Raw genomic sequence first — 16,939 nt, 5'->3', positions numbered from 1 at the left:
CTGCGGCAATTCAGAGGGAGGTTCTTTGCTCCAAGCGGGAGTGAGGGACCCTCCTCCGAATACCTGAAAGTGCCACCCCACTCAGGAGTTGCCGCCTCACGCACCTGCTTGATAAGCTGGTACCTGGAGCCGGCCCTGCAAAGAATGCAGGATAAGGCCTCCAGTGGTTTCCCATAGTTCGAATTCTGAACCTAAGTCTTAACTGCAGCTGTTTGCTAGATCAGACTCCTCTTCCACATTTTTGAGGAAATCTGTGAAGTGGAACCAGTGGAGGAAGTAGCACTGAAGAACTGACTTGGCTTTTGTGCATACCCAGAGTGAAATCCTGGATCCCTTGAAGTTAATGGGAGTTTTGCCATTGAAGTCAGTGGGGCCAAAGTATCTGACTCTGTGATACGTACATCCATGGGAATGTGATGCCTTTGTTTTCTGTATACTGCACCTTTACATTCCGGAGAACACTTCCTGCTTGTAGAAACAGCAGGTGGGTTTTGTTCATTATGAGAGTAGCCTAGTAGTGTGCTGGCCCACACACTCCTCTCTCATAGGGACTTTATTTTTGTCCTTTTGTTATTTAAGTTTGTCTTAGTCTAACAGAAAATTTAGACTAGTACATAATTTCTCTTGATGCATGGAAATACACAATTACAAATGTTTGCTTAATATTATAATAGCTAAAATTCATGAAAGTGAGTGGTCCACACAGCACTACTATATGTTAGGTAGTACTAATCTATCTAAATAAAAATGTGGCAATACTGTTGTGTTAAACTTTGAAGATCAAGATAGAAAAGAGCTAATTTTATTAATATAACTTGGGTATTTTGACCACATGAAATCTTAATTTCCTAGCAGAACCAATTGAGATTATACAAAAGTTTATACAATTTGGTCATGTAAACTGTTGTATATGCCTCTGTTTTGAACTAGATAAACATCCTGCCAATCACTAACTAAAGATCTGGCTGAAAATACAGTAACCTGGAGTCATTGTGCATCCACATTTCTACTGAAGGCTAATGAAAAACAGTTAAACTAATTTAGTCTAATTGTAACTTCATTGTGTTACAAGTTAAAACTAACCATTCAGCTTTAGCTGTGAGTCTTTTAAATTATATTTTCGCCACTGTTGAGTAAGAGTCTAATGAAAAGCTTTTAGCCTCTCATATTGTGCAGGCTGCTAAGTGATATTCTTTAGTCCATGGGGATTCAATTATCACTCCATGTTAAAATATATACTTCTCCTTGATGTTTTGTCCCTTTGGCTTGAAGCAGATTGTGTCCTAAAAGTTAATTTGATAACAAGATTATTTTTCAGAGGTTTCTTTTAATAGAAAATAATCTTATAGACATGTGCACAGTGAAGTATTATATAGGAACTCCTTATCCCATAAATAGCCATCATCTATGGAATTGGAAAGTGGCTTAGGGCCAGATTTCTTGCTGTGTTTTGTATGTTTGTTTTTTGTGGGAATGGATGATTCAGTCCATTGTAACTGTGTCTAAAACATTTGATAAATGGCAATGCTGTACAGAAAACACCTGTTTGTTCTTTTCGCATTTTGCACTGTCTTGTTGTGGCTTACCTGCCAGTTTCATACATGAAACATTGTGGGGATTTTTGGGACCTAAAAAAAGAATCAGCATGAGAATTTAGTATTGGAAATACCCTTGCTTGTAGGAGCAAACATATTCTCAGAGAAAATGCTTGGTAATAGGCAACTAAGAGAAATTACAGCATGTTTTCTAAAGCTAAGCTAACCATTACATCAAGGTGGATGGTTCTCTCTGGTCCTTATGAAATGTTGTATTTCTTATCTGTTCTCCATGGCCTGATTTGCAAAAGAGCACAGCTCCTAGTTAGGCATGAAAGTAGGTGGTGAGGTTTGTAGAAGAGCTCATCATGATGAGTGCACTTGGAGTGCTGAGCTCTTTTGAAAATCTGGGTCCATATTTCTGTAGATATCAATATATTCAGAGTAGTCAAATGATATTGAATGCATATTTAATAATAAAATGCTACTGCAATACTGAGAGGCTGTACAGTATTAGTACTACAGTTTCAGGATAGACTAGTTAAAAAACTACAATAACAGCACACTGAGCGTTGCAGGAAGTACCAAGAAGTAACAACAACAATAATACAAGTATGTGTTGGGAAGTGAGTGTGAAAGAGATAATGTGCGTGTGTGTGTGTGTTTGAGAGACAGAGTGTGTATGTCTGTGAGAGACAAAGTGTGTGCATGCAGGGGAAGTGTATGAGAGAATGTGCCCTGTTACTTTAAGCAAAGCAGCACTCACCAGTCTGAAAGCTTGTTCAGACACAGCAACAGCCACCGGCCCACTCCTGATCTCTGTCCCCTCTCCCCGCACACTGCTTTGCAGAGAGAGGTACATGGGTAGGCGGAGAGAGGGAGACACCCTGACATCAGCGTCCCCCCTCCTCCCTACTCTGCACAGCAAGCAGGAGGCTCCCAGGACCAGTTGGCCAGGGACTCCAAGGTAGAGGGCAGGAGCAGCTCAGCAGCAGAGCCTTGGGGGGAGGGGCACCTGAACACAAGTCACTGTCACTGAGGATGTGTAGGGCTGTAATAATCAAGTGCGCAGCACTTGACGGATTGTTGTGTGGCCTCTCAGGCATGCAGCTTAGAGGGAACACTGCCTAGCAACCTATCTCCACCAGTTACTTCTTTAAAGTCCAATTTAAAAATGAGGTTGAAGGGTTTTTCCTAACTTCCCCACCTTTTCTACCTCAAACTATTTCACATACATATACATACATTAAATGAATATTTATTCTTAATAAGAACTTAATCATGGATCCAGATTTAAAGTACGATGGAAATCTCCTGGAAGCAACTAACAGTTAAAATTAATTCCCTCGATTTCCACAGTAAACTAATTAATTGTTAAAATAAATCTATTTTAAATGTCATTTAATTCTTAATGTAATGGGTATGTCGTGGCAACAAGAAGAAGATGAGGAAGAAAAGACTCCTTAAACTGGAGTCACTAAACTCTTTTTAGTTAGTGATCAGCCATCAGTTAAAAAATCCCCAAATCCTTCTTCATATGTCTCTTTCAGATGTTTTTTAGTTTTTTCTTCAAGATTCTATCTCATCAATGTCTGTCCCTTTAAAATGTGTTTGTACTCTGAAAGAAGACTTTAAAATAATCTCATTGTAGGATTCCATGTTTATTGCCTCTAAATCAATACTTATCAAAGTTGTTCATTTGTAGTAAAGTGTATACTTTGGTTGCACCTTAACTATACCCAAATATAACTCAGTAGGGTATATAAATCAGAAGAGTCATTGTAACTGGTAAAGATGTATGAGCAGGAAAGAACACAGTTTGATTTTCAGATTGTAGGGTGAGTTTTCAGGGTTGGGAGTTGTGGGGAAAATATCTTTTTATTTGTAATTTGAGCAAATTTGATTTGGAGTCACTGGCACGCAATAACCATAGAACCTTCATGATGACATTTTTGGGGTTACTTTTCCAAATAAAGATGTCCTTTAAACCCATGCCTGTGCTATTGTCTGCATTTAGATTCTGTTCTCACAAAGCGAAATTTTACAATAAAAATGAAGCACTTCCCAGCGTGTAGTATTTCTGTTCATGTGTCAGTGTTACTTTTTATTTTTTCCAAGTGGAGTTCCATGACTGTTAGAGGTACCTGAATTTTAAAAGCTTTATTTGTAGCAAATGTTAACAGATGCCTCCTATGTAGAAGCTTGTACTGTCTGGCAACCAAACTTCATAGTTATAGCATTAAATCCCCATGAATCAAGGTTGGTTGTGTGTGTATGTGTCTTGTATATACGCTCTCTTTCCCTCTCTAACTTTGGTTCATGGGGATTGAATGCAATCAATGGCAGTTGTGGCTGGGTATTGGAGGACTAAAATGAGCTCAGATTTATAGTAAGTCTATCCTAGCTTGAGTCTATTCTAGCTTCTGCCATATGCACCTTTTGCGCTGCAGCAATCCTCTCCAGTCCCCACTGAGCATGCTGTTATTGGGAACTTCCACTGGCACACAGGATTCAGCACAGAAGAGGGCACAATTTTGTGTTAAGCATCTTTTAACTATTTACCTAACAAAATCTGAACTCGTTTAAATATATTGGTGTATTTTAAGCAGTACAACCCTCCTAGTGTGAATGCAGTTATACTAGTTAAAAGTGTTTATACCAGGGTAGTTTATTCCCATATGAGAAGGAGAGTAAGCTATACTGCTATAAGGCACTTCTATAATTTATCCATACTATGAGTTGCATCAGTATAACTATTTTAGTTAAGCATGTGATTTTTTTTTGCCAGTACAAAATTTGTGTGTAGATTAGGCCTTATATATACATGGCCCCCCATTACTGTAGTATCAGACTGGGTTACAATATTGAATATATTTCTTATTGAAATATCGTGTCAGTGGTAAAGTGAAGTATTTGGAGCTAAGGGGAAAAACAGCTGTTCACATAGAATGCTGAGCCAGTGTAAGCAGATGTAACTGGAGTAAGATGAGGATGGTGAGTGGGGGTTGAATGCAGAAATAGGATAGAAGGAGGTGGAAAGATGTGGCTTAAACAAAGGTTTCACGTCAGGGGGAGGGACCAAATAACAATGATTTGGTGCTTCTATAAACTGATGCAGTGTTTATCACCTGGCTGCTCCTGCTGTCGTAGGCAGAGATTATACGGCAAATGCTGTAAAGCTCCTGTATGCCCATATCCACATCATCAGACATAGGCCATGGCTACACTAGAGAGTTGCAGCGCTGGTGAGGGGGTTACAGCGCTGCAACTTAGGATGTGGCCACACTTGCAAAGCACGGCCAGCGCTGGAACTCCCTGGTTGCAGCGCTGGCTGTACACCCGGTCGTGCCACGGGTGTAGCGATTCCAGCGCTGGTGATTCAGTGCTGGTCAGCAAGTGTGGACCCCACCAGCGCTTTTATTGACCTTCGGGGTATAAGGAGGTATCCCAAAATTCCTGTCCACAACAAACCGGAAGAAAGGGGGAGCTCGGAGTTCAGCCACACTGCTTATTTAAAAAACAAACACAGCTCCTGTTTGCTGAGCGAGCGGAGGCAGGCAGGGGAATTACTTTGGAATGTTCACAGCTGTTTGCTTGAAGAGAGAAACAGCACTCTCACACGGCAGAGGGGGAGGGGGAAGTCCATGTTGCGCAGATGCTTATCTGGTCTGACGGCTATTTAGGAGTGCATAATTTGCATTTAGTGAATGAGAGAGGGGTAGGGGAAGGGGTCAGAACTTTTACAGTGATTGAAGGTAGGCACTGTGTGTCTTCCAGTCCTTAGAACTTGCAAGACAGGGAGCTGAGAACAGTGTCAGCTCCAAAATCCATTCTCTCTGTCTCCCCCATGCTCCCTGTCACATTCCACCCCGCCCCCCTCTTTTGAAAAGCACGTTGCAGCCACTTGAATGCTGGGATAGCTGCCCACAGTGCACCACTCCCAACAGCGCTGCAAATGCTGCAAATGTGGCCACCCTGCAGCGCTGGTAGCTGTTAGTGTGGCCACACTGCAGCGCTGGCCCTACACAGCTGTACGAACACAGCTGTAACTACCAGCGCTGCAGAACTGTAAGTGTAGCCATGGCCATAGAGTGATAAACCTCAGAGAGATAAAATGTGTAGAGATGGTCGTCAAAATATGGACTTTTTAGCCTTGTTGTTGCCCTACGGCAGTGATTGGCTGGTGCAGCAGAGTCAGGCACTCACAGGACAGCCAGTAGCCTCTGTCCAGCAGTTTTGCAAACAGTTGAGAAATGAACTTATAATGCATACATGTTAGGTTGAGACTCCTGAAGTTGGTCTCTGCAAAGCAATAACAGTTTCATGACTGCTACTTCTGTAAAATAGCAATGTGAATGCCTTTGACTTTTGATTTTATTACTGATGAGCTCATCCAACAAGTGATTTCTATTCTACTATCAAGGCAAATAAAGGGACAAGCAAATACTATGATTGTATTGGTTTACTTTTTTACCGTAATGTGTAAATATCTGTGCAATTAGGAACTTTGTCACAAAGTTCGGGCATTGCAAAGGTGAAGTTTGGCCTTAGTAGGTAAGGTTTACAAACACACTGTGCCTGACATTTCCTGCCACCTGTTTGTGAAAGTGTATAGTGGGTGTTAATTACATCCATGTAATACTTTGCATTTTGGTTCACCTGAAAGGTCAAAGTTGCATTTGCCTCCTCAGATGGCTGATAATTAGAAACATAAACAGAATACCTCTCTATACATCACCCTTCCACCTCTGTTAAGTATTCTGTCACTTCTTAACCCTCTGCCATTGAATCAGGATTTCTCAGCACTAAGCGTGAATGCTAAATGCCTTCATGCAAAGCTATTCACAGATGATCCAGAACAACTGGTGCCAAAAGATTTAAGTGAAGGTGAAAACCTCATATTAGATCAATTCCTCTAATGTCCCTTGATAATAGCATCTAGTGGCCAAAGACTTGGACATTCTAAATAACAGATGATAATTAATTGTGCACCACTTACTGAAATATTAACCTGGATGTTCTCAATATCCAAGAATATAATAGCCATATATATTTAATCTTTGTTTTATATGTTGATAAAATATGAAACTAAACTACAAAGACATTAAAAATTAGCATAGTTATTGCAGTTTTTATGAGACATGCTGCTGCAAAACACATAAAATCCTCTAGGATAAATCTACATCTGGTGCTGTCTCAATAGCAGTTAAATTTACAATAGCATAATATTTATAAAGCGTTCTTCTTTTAAAGAAATAGCTGAAGTGTACAATTCCTTTGTTTGATATGTACTCTGTCATTTGCTGCTGGAAGCTACTGGTGCATTCCATCAGTGTGAAAGTGAGATATGCATATGCCTCCAAGAGTGTTAATTTTGAGAAATGAAATAACCAGTTCCTATAGTTCATTTTCTACTTCATCTAATTTTTTGTCAGTCCAAACAGAATATATTTGTAATTGGCCCTAAGCATCACACGTTTGGCTGCTCACATACTGTGTCAGCCACACTTTGAAACTTTCCTTTTTTTTCACCCATAGATTTATCACTGGATTAAACAAAGCTGCTTTACTTTTTTTTTTTCCTGGCTAGGAATGTAATTGTTCCTCAAACTTCAGAATGTTTTATTCTAGTCAGAGATTTAAACCCTGCTGCTATTTGCTGAGGTCGCCATGGAGAAGTCAGTATTTGCCAGAAGTTAGTTCATAGTGCTACAGGAGTACTCCCCCTTTTGTAGGCTAAGATAACTACTGTTATAAATGTGATAACTACTGGCACATGGACATTAGGTGCATGCGGTCCTGAAAATGATAGCCCAGACCATAAGCTAGTGTAAATTGGCATAGTACCATTAAACTGATTTAAATTAAACTGATTGATACCACTGAAGATATGGCCCAAAATGTGAATTCCTAGAACAAAACTTTGCTTATAACTCCACACTCTAGATCCTAAAGGCAATATCCCGCTGTATATTTGCATGAAATTCCAGTTCACAGCAATAGGACAGCTGATTTCTCTACAGACTCATGATACTGGAACAGAGACATGCTATATGGATCACAGAGCTGAAGCTGACTCTTACTTGTCTCAGGAGTTATAAGAAACATCAAACCTTTCAGCTTGTGGAAAGTAGAGGAGAGATAGTGATAGGTTTCATCTCCACCTTCCTAACTATGTTGATGAGGGCAATGGAGGGAGGAAGTTGGGGGTCCCTCTAAAGATTGTAAGAGATGGAAGGACAGGTTTTCTGAAACAGTAGTCATTTGAGTCAGTAGCTACTTCTATGTGAGAGGAATCTTTTTGTAATTCAAGCCCACCTCCTTTGAGTGGGGCTATGAAATAAAGAGCAATCACTTACCATTACCTCTATATCACATTATTTTTACTATGGGTTCTCAAAGTGTTTGGACAAATTTAGCTAAGCCTCTAAACTTTAGGAGGCACATCAGAGCTGGACTTTCAAACCCTCGAGGTTTGCCAATAACTAATCTAGACAAACCTATTATAAGGAGAAGAACTGTACCAGATTTGTTTACACAGTTATTTGATCTGCTGTTCTTTGAATTTAATTATAAGATTTGAATTAATACCCTGTCACTGTGTATATGGTTCTACCACACTCTATTTTCTTTGGTTTGATAAATTCAGCATGATTCTTAAAAAGCTGTTCATCTCTTCGTTAGTCCATAGGATAAATAACTTTCTCTTCTTCCTTCTATTTTAATTCTTTGACTATTTGATTGATATAATTGCCACTCCTTCCTAATACTAAGTGGCACATTTTCCTTCCTCTCTGGCCATCCAGACATAATATCCATTTTGAGTGTTATAAGCACGGTACCTCTATGAGTAGTTCTCTGTATCTGTAAAAGCTACCTGTGTGTCCCACAAAGGAATTCTGCTTGGCTGATGTGTTCAACTAAGAGCTGGGTAAATAATTGAGTTAGAAGTTAACATCAAAATAAAAAGTCATAAGACATGGTCATGTTACTTTAAAAAAATGAATTTTGGGTTGACCCAAAAGAACGACTATTCTTTTTTTCTTGGCAAAATGAAAAGTCATTTTTTAAAATTTGGGTTAAATGAAATGTTATATTTGACCCAGAATGAAATATTTTTGGATTGGAGGGATAGTCTTTTTTTTGTTTTTTTTTTTAATTGTCACTTAAATTTCAAAATGAAATATCATTTCACAACCAAAATTCAGTATGTTTCATTTAGAAAATATTGAACTGAAAAAGTTGCAACATTTCATAATCTATTGTCCTCCTTTTTTATTCAGCTGAACCTATTGTCTGAATTCAACCTGAGTTTGCAAATAGTTTTGTTTGACCAAAAAATACATTTTTGACAAATAAATTTAACTGAAAAAATCATCCAATTCTCCTGCTACCTTCTTTTAAAACCATAACTTGAACATTATGTACGGGGCCCCAGACAGTCAGGTTTTCTGTTGTGGCTCTTGTATGTTTATTAGCAGGAGACACTGAGCAGCAAACCAAAACTGACCTACTCATGCTGTTGTCCTTAAACCAACTGCCTCCCTTCTCAGCTTGAGTAGAATCACTACTGGGTCGTGCTAGGAAAATTGCACTGCATGTAAATTCTATTTCTGTGCAGAATGATTGTGTCACTCTACATAAATCCTGCATCTGAGATGTTTAATCAGCTGTTTGAATCTCATCAGCATGCCATGTCTCAACTGAACTTTTTTTTGTTTTAGATGAATTTTTTTTTCATTTTAGAAATGTACCAAGCCCAGAGAAACCCCATAAGCACTAAATACATGAATGCTAACAATTCCTTTGGGGATAAATCCTGGAACCATCATGCTGCCCAACAATATGGGCCATGCACAAAGTGCTACTCAAAAGGTTGCAGGGAAATAATCCTCCCCGAGGTCAACCTCCCAGCAGAGATGTCTTGTATTGCAGCCTCACTTGGGGCCCATTGATGTCTTGTATTGCAGCCTCACTTAAGCCCATTGAAGTGAAAAGACTATTTCTGTTGACTACGAGGGGATTTGGATCAGGCACTTAATACTTGTAGATCTTGTCCCCTCACCTCTATTCCACTCAGTCAGAAGAATGACCGTACCGGGTCAGACCAAAGGTCCATCTAGCCCAGTATCTGTCTACCGACAGTGGCCAATGCCAGGTGCCCTAGAGGGAGTGAACCTAACAGGCAATGATCAAGTGATCTCTCTCCTGCCATCCATCTCCATCCTCTGATGAACAGAGGCTAGGGACACCATTCTTTACCCTTCCTGGCTAATAGCCATTTATGGACTTAGCCACCATGAATGTTCCCTTTTAAACATTGTTATAGTCCCAGCCTTCCTGAAATATTGCAGTGGAAAGGGACCTGTGATAATTCAATGTAATGTCCCTGAATATGGATTAGGAGCAGCATTATTGAAGAATAATCAGCCTTTTTTTGCCTACAGGACACTATAACAGCGCAAAATTATGCTCAGAGGAAGAATGTTTAGTCATTGATTTTGCATGCACCAAGTTTGAACAACATCTCCTAGGATGGGAACATATCCATGTGGATACAGGCCACAAACTTCTGGAATCCATCTTCAAAAAGTCTTTATTATGAACTCCAAAACATTTCCAAAGAATTGTAATCAAAAATCAAAAATAGTGCCTGGATGAATAGTACAAAAAATTCTCTGATGTTTATTGCAGATATTTTGTCCAGAGCAGTAGTGCCCAAATAAAAATGACTGCTGAGGTCCTGGGTTATGAAATCCTCAACATACGCCAAAGAGGAAGAAGCTTCATCAAGAAATTGAACACATCAACCAGGCAGAATTTCTTTTTGTGACACATAGGTGGCTTTTGCAGATACAAAGACCTACTCAAACAGACATTGTGCTTCTAGCACTCAAAACAGTTGTTATGACTGGATGGCCAGAGAAGAAGAAAAAGGTGCCACTTAGTATTCAGGAGTACTGAACATAAAGAGAAACAACTGAAGTACAAAATTGTGTCATTTATAAAGGCAATGGGGTCATATTACCCAAAGACATGCTAGAAGGCATAGGCTAGAGTCATTGGTACTGAAACATGACTAGGCCAGAAGTGTCCTATGCTGGCCAAACATGAACAGGGAGGTCAAAGATTTTATAAGGCACTGCAGTATCTGCAATGAATTCCTAACAAATCGACTCATGAGGCACAAAATATCTGATCAGCTGTGGAACAAGGTAGGCATGAATTTATACATAGTGAGAAATCAAGTATATCTTCTGATGGTTGATGATAATTAAAGTTATTGGGGAAGAGTTTCCTTACATACATCAATAGAACCTCTGTTATTGATTGTTGCAAAACGCTCTGTTTGTCCTGCATTGAATTCCAGAGACTTATTACTGATAATGGACCTCAATTTGCCTGTCTGGATTCTTTCTTCCTATCATATTATTACATAGAAACTATGTAATAAGAGCGTTCTGTCTGTATATTTTTAGTTAGTTAGTTAGATAATGCTCCAGTAGAAGGCACTCAAGAATATGCAGCATTACTCAGAGTTTTTGTCGAACCAATAAAAGTTACTGTGCATTGCAAATGTCTTCCAGTGTGTAGCTCTTTACATTGACTCTTAATCTGCTGTGCTTCTGGAGGAGTGCTGAGGTCAGAACTAGTTCCTAAATTCTTAAGCTGAACTAGTTAATTTTGATGATCTCCATAACTTTTACTCCAAATTACTCTTCTATATTATCTTCAGTACCTTTCACATTGATACTGTTATGGCAGTTATCACCTGATAGAACAGTGACATATAGACCTACAAGTTATTTTTGTTAGCATGTCAGCATTGTTCATTCTTCAAAGAAATGCTTGTCATCTTGTTCACTGTATAATGTAATTTATTTTTGGGTGTGCTGTGGCAAGCAGCAAGGGAGTTTGCTTTCTGTTTAATCTCTCAAACTTGAGTCAATTCTTGAGGCAGTTTCTCCTTGGGTACTGAGCATTGATATTTAGGCTGAGACCCCTGAAAGAGAGGATTGCCTGCATGCTATTTGTGACCACCTCTGTTTAAGAACTAGCAAATACAATGTAAAATTAAGAATTTACACTAAGAATATTAAACTGTAAGAACAGATACTGGATAATGTTTTCACTGTCACTGATTTCTCCTCCAATGGGAAACCAACCTGCAAGTCCTTGACATTTTCTACTGCGCAGTAGAGGGGCACCAATATGATGCAAAACCCCAGTGGATCCAGCACAGTTATTTGCATAGTATTCTTTGTATATTAATGGTTTCAAGCCAAGTTTTTCTGCTAATGGAAATTAGGTAGTAAAATTCCAGCTAAAGATTTTAGAGCTATTTAAATGCAAAGACTTATTGTAGCTGTTCTTTCCGTAACATATCAGATGTGTGTTTATAAAAAAAAGTACAGTAGAGACCAATTCTCCATTGACAGAGAGATGGTCTACTCTAGATGATGATATCTGGTCCCTTCCATCTCTATTATTTGATTCTGTGAACCGATGATTGAAAGTACATTTTTGGTTAAGTTAGCTGCTGTGAACTTAAGAAAACTAATTGTATTACAGAAGTCTCAGAACAGTCTATACTTTCACATATGGTACCATGTGTTCTTCAATTCCAGTTCATAGTGCGATGAGCTAATATTGGAATGCTCTGGATGCTGGATGTTCTTCCTTTTGTGGGTTTAAGTCAGATATTTTAAATATGGTGAGGGTGTTTTGGGGGAGAGTTGGTTTTATTTTTTTGGTAATTGATTAGTACATATATTCCTAGTATTAAAATATTCAGCATGTATGCCGATTTCTTTGTGTGACATTGTACCGTGCTATATTTAACATAATACTGTCAGGAATGAAAGAGCTCATCTTGAAATCTGTTTTTTGATGCTCCTTCTTGATTATTACAGAAATATAATGTGTCATCTGATTTGTTTCGTTAAAAATGGGATCATTTCGTTAAAAATATCTGATCAGCTGTGGAACAAGGTAGGCATGAATTTATACATAGTGAGAAATCAAGTATATCTTCTGATGGTTGATGATAATTAAAGTTATTGGGGAAGAGTTTCCTTACATACATCTAATACAGCAAAAAATGAAATTGCATTAGCTCAGATAAAAACGTTACTAAAGAAAACAAGGAGCACTTTGAGGGCCATCTGTCAGTTCTTTAGCTGATGAGAGTTCGATGTAGTTCCACCAGTTTGATTAGTGTAGTCGCACCATCTAAGGATCTGATCTCATGATTTTAACACTAACACAATAAGAAAATACCAGCATCTGAATACAAGATATGATGAGTTTATTCACATCATGTGTACAGGAGTTTTTAACTTAGGGAGAAACTAGATGGATGTGGCTTCTAAGGTTCGTGGACTGAAACAAGAAATGAGGGTGTATAATGGAGAGACCAGCTACTTCTGGAATTAAGGAAAGTTGCAGCGATTACCAGGTACTCCCACTTCAAAACCCTACCTGTGCTATTGTGTCCTACTGCATCTGCACTTGCCAATGTGTGTTTGGAGGCATATCCCATGGTTTTTTGTGCTCAGCCATGTAGGATTCTTTTCCTATCAAATGTGGGAGAACTTATCTGTCTTTTGGTGGGAATTGTGGGATGGTATTGGAGAACTGTTAGCACTTGAGTGATTTAGCCTGCATCCTCACTACATCCATCGCAAGTTGAAGTGGAATGTAGGCTGTAACTCATACACCTACCAAGCTAAGCCAATCTGCAAACCTGGGTGACAGGTAGTTTTTGTATAGACAATAGATGGGTTAAGGCTAAAATCCATGTAAGATCCTGCATTAACCATGCAGTGTAGATATACCTCTTGAGATTAGACTACACAGAGCAATACTTTAGGCTATGTCTATATCTACACTACATAGACTATGGGCTTGTCTGCACTTCTTCACAGTTTGGAATCCAGGGATGTGAATATCAGGGTATAGCAAAGTGCTGCACTGTAACTTCATGTGTGGATGCTGTGGGCATGAACTAAAATGTCCTTAGTTTGAATTAATGTAGCCCTGTTTGAAGAGTTAGTCTAGCTCAAGTGACAGCGGCCACACTGCAAAATAACACTGGAACTGCATATGATCATGGGACCAGCTGATGACTTGCACTAACTTGAGCTGTATCCTGTTTCCCAAAGGGCCAACCAACTCTAGTTAAAAGCACTTTAAGTTAAGGGGTTTTATGTGTGGATGAGACTTGAATTAGGGGCAACACTTGAGTTATAGCCTGAGTTAACTAGCAGTGAAGGCAAATCATTGGGGAGTTTTAGAAAATTTAAGCTCATGCAAAATGTGGCTGCCTGTTTGTGAAAAGTCACACAACGAGCATGTTTCACCAGTGTGCCATAGCTTACCCTGGTTCCATTAGTTTCTGGAAGAATTTAAGATGTTGGTTTTGTCCTTTTAAAAAGCCTAAGTGGCTTGGGACCTACCACATTTCATTGCCTATGTGGTATCATGCAGTTACCTTCAGTGGAGGTGCTCAAACTAACTCGAGAAGTTTTAGAAGGAGGGGGATGATGGCAAGGCATCCTCTCGCTGGTGTCTTTACCTCTGGAACTCATTTTCTTTCCTTGGTCTGACAGACCCTGGATTTGGTGAGATTTGGGACATGCTAGGAAGCCAGTCTATTTTCTCAGACATTTCCTGTTGAGGTGTGGTATTGGGTTTGAGGACGTTATTTTACAATGATTGGATTTTATGGATGCTTTATTGGAAAAATAGGGGTGTTTGGGAAAAGATGGGTAAATTTGTGTACTATGCTATTGATTTTAGTGATATATATTTTGTTGTTTTTACAAGCGCTTAGAGTTTTGGAGAAGCACAATTAAAATAAATCTAAGTGATTTAGTAAATTACAGAGAGATGGGGTCTGGTTCTCCTCTCATATTGAATTACATCAGTGTAAAACTTCACTGGTTGCCTTGGAGTTACTCCTGATTACACTGGTATAAATGAGAGGAGAATAAAGCCTATGTAACTTCAACCTGGTGTTTTGGTTTGGAGCCTTCTCTGCTATTTATGGACATAAGAGTATCATAGAATCATAGAATATCAGGGTTGGAAGGGACCTAAGGGGGTCATCTAGTCCAAACCCCTGCTCAAAGCAGGACCAATCCCAACTAAATCATCCCAGCCAGGGCTTTGTCAAGCCTGACCTTAAAAACCTCTAAGGAAGGAGATTCCACCACCTCCCTAGGTAACCCCATTCCAGTGCTTCACCACCCTCCTAGTGAAAAAGTTATTCCTAATATCCAACCTAAACCTCCCACTCTGCAGCTTGAGACCATTACTCCTTGTTCTGTCATCTGGTACCACTGAGAACAGTCTAGATCCATCCCTTTTGAAACCCCCTTTCAGGTAGTTGAAAGCAGCTATCAAACCCCCCTTATTTCTTCTCTTCTGCAGACTAAGTAGAATGGAGGCAGGTGCAGTGCAAGAGTCCTCAAACTGCACATCAAACTCCTGATGTGGAGTAACTGCTCTGAGGGTAAAAGATGGGCCAGCACCATTACCTCAGCAATACTTGGCCTCTCTGAGGAGACTGCCAACAAATGTATTGTGTATGTGGTGCAGGAGAGAGTTGTCACATAGGTAATCTGAATAAAAATACTACACATTATCCTACCTGAATGTGGAGTTAAATCAAAGGAAGCTATAAGGGAGAAACCAACAGGAAACTAAACAGTAACAAAGATAAGGCACTATGATAAGAGTCCTGTACACATTTTTCCCCTTACCTACATCTTAATCTTTCCTTGAAAGTATTTGTAAATTCAAGCTAATCACCATCGTAGGCACCCTTCCTTGCTCATGGCATGCTCTCTCTGTCTCTGTCTGAATGTCAGCTTCTGTCTGACAACCCAATTCCCCCACAGATGCTTTCAAGGAAAGATTAGAGTTAGGTAAGGAGAAACATGTCTATGGGACTGTGTTGTGTTAGCCCTTTGCTCTGCATGCTATGTACCTTTAGGTTAAAGAATAAATTAATGCTTTCTTTTGAAGAAGCTGTTTTTGAGTTACTAATCAGCCACTGTCACAGGCTGCCGGAGGTTAAGAGCTTACAGGTGCCATACACCAGTGGGCCTGTTGGGTTACCACGGTTGGGAACCAGGAGGCTGAAGCCCAGAGAAACAGTTTAAGACTTGTTAGACCATGTGGTTCCACCCAGAGTGACATTCAGGAAGCCAGGCCTGTTACCTGAGGGATGCACTAAAGATGGACTAAAAGGTGTCTAAGGCGCAACTTTCCCACTAACTGTGCTCTTGTGATGTGGACACATCTCCAGTAGAAACAGTACTGAAACACCAATTTATTACACATAAGTCTGCTGCTCTGCAATAAATTTTATCTTGATTTTTCCCTATGAAAAGCACAGGAACTCATGGAAGATTTTTCAAGCAACCCTTTAAAAACTAAATACTCCATAGAAGCTATAGTTAACGTGACTGATGGGTTTCCTACTGTAAAACCTAATCCTGCAAGCCTTCCCAAAGGCAGGCCTGCATAAGCTGTAAATAGAACAAACTGTTCTTATGTTATAAAATGTGATTATTTTCTTGAGTGTTATTTTCTGAAAACGTGTAGAGCACTTCAGTGTGAAGATACAGTGACTTGCCATATCTGATGTTGCAGTCTGCAAACAACTCGTCTGGTAACAGTCACATAAGTAGCAATGATCCAAACTGCCTGCTGGTCAAACTAATTCATCCATATCTTAATCTGAGCTGGCATTGGAGCACATTCATGATTTTTTTTTGAATTGTTCAAATTACTACGACATCACATGGATTATAGGTAGTCATAATAGCCACCAATGCAGAAAGAATGCACATTATGAGTACCATAGTACTACATTTTTGATAGTTGACTATTATAAGGCAGAGGTTTGAATTGACACAAAATATCAATTTTCTAAAACTTTCAGCAGTCTTATTTTGGTCATTTTGTTTTCCATTAAATTGTATTAATATAGGACTGCAGCACTGGGTGCCTAAGTTTTTTTTTGTTTGGAATTACTATACTATGTGATGGTACCTCACGTTGCAAAATTATTGCAAGTAAAGGCATGAGGAGACTTTTAATTTAGAGGGGGTTTTACATTATTATGATTTTTAAAGCACTTCTCTAATTGTAAACCACTTTTTAGTAATATTTTTTAATAAATTGAGTCTTGCAGAATTTATCTCAAAAGCTGTGACAGCACTGGTACCCTGATAAATTTCATGGCAATAAAATGTCATTAGCAATTTAATCACACTGAAAACAAATACAGTACAACAAAAATACACCAAGCATACATGTTGATAATAGAAAAATGGATATATAAACAGATTAAAAGTAGTACAGACATAACTATACTGCAAAGTTCATATAAA

Source organism: Gopherus flavomarginatus, chromosome 4 (genome assembly GCF_025201925.1).
Source record: "Gopherus flavomarginatus isolate rGopFla2 chromosome 4, rGopFla2.mat.asm, whole genome shotgun sequence".
NCBI classification, from domain to species: Eukaryota; Metazoa; Chordata; order Testudines; family Testudinidae; genus Gopherus; species Gopherus flavomarginatus.
Note: the sequence above shows the minus strand (reverse complement) of the source record.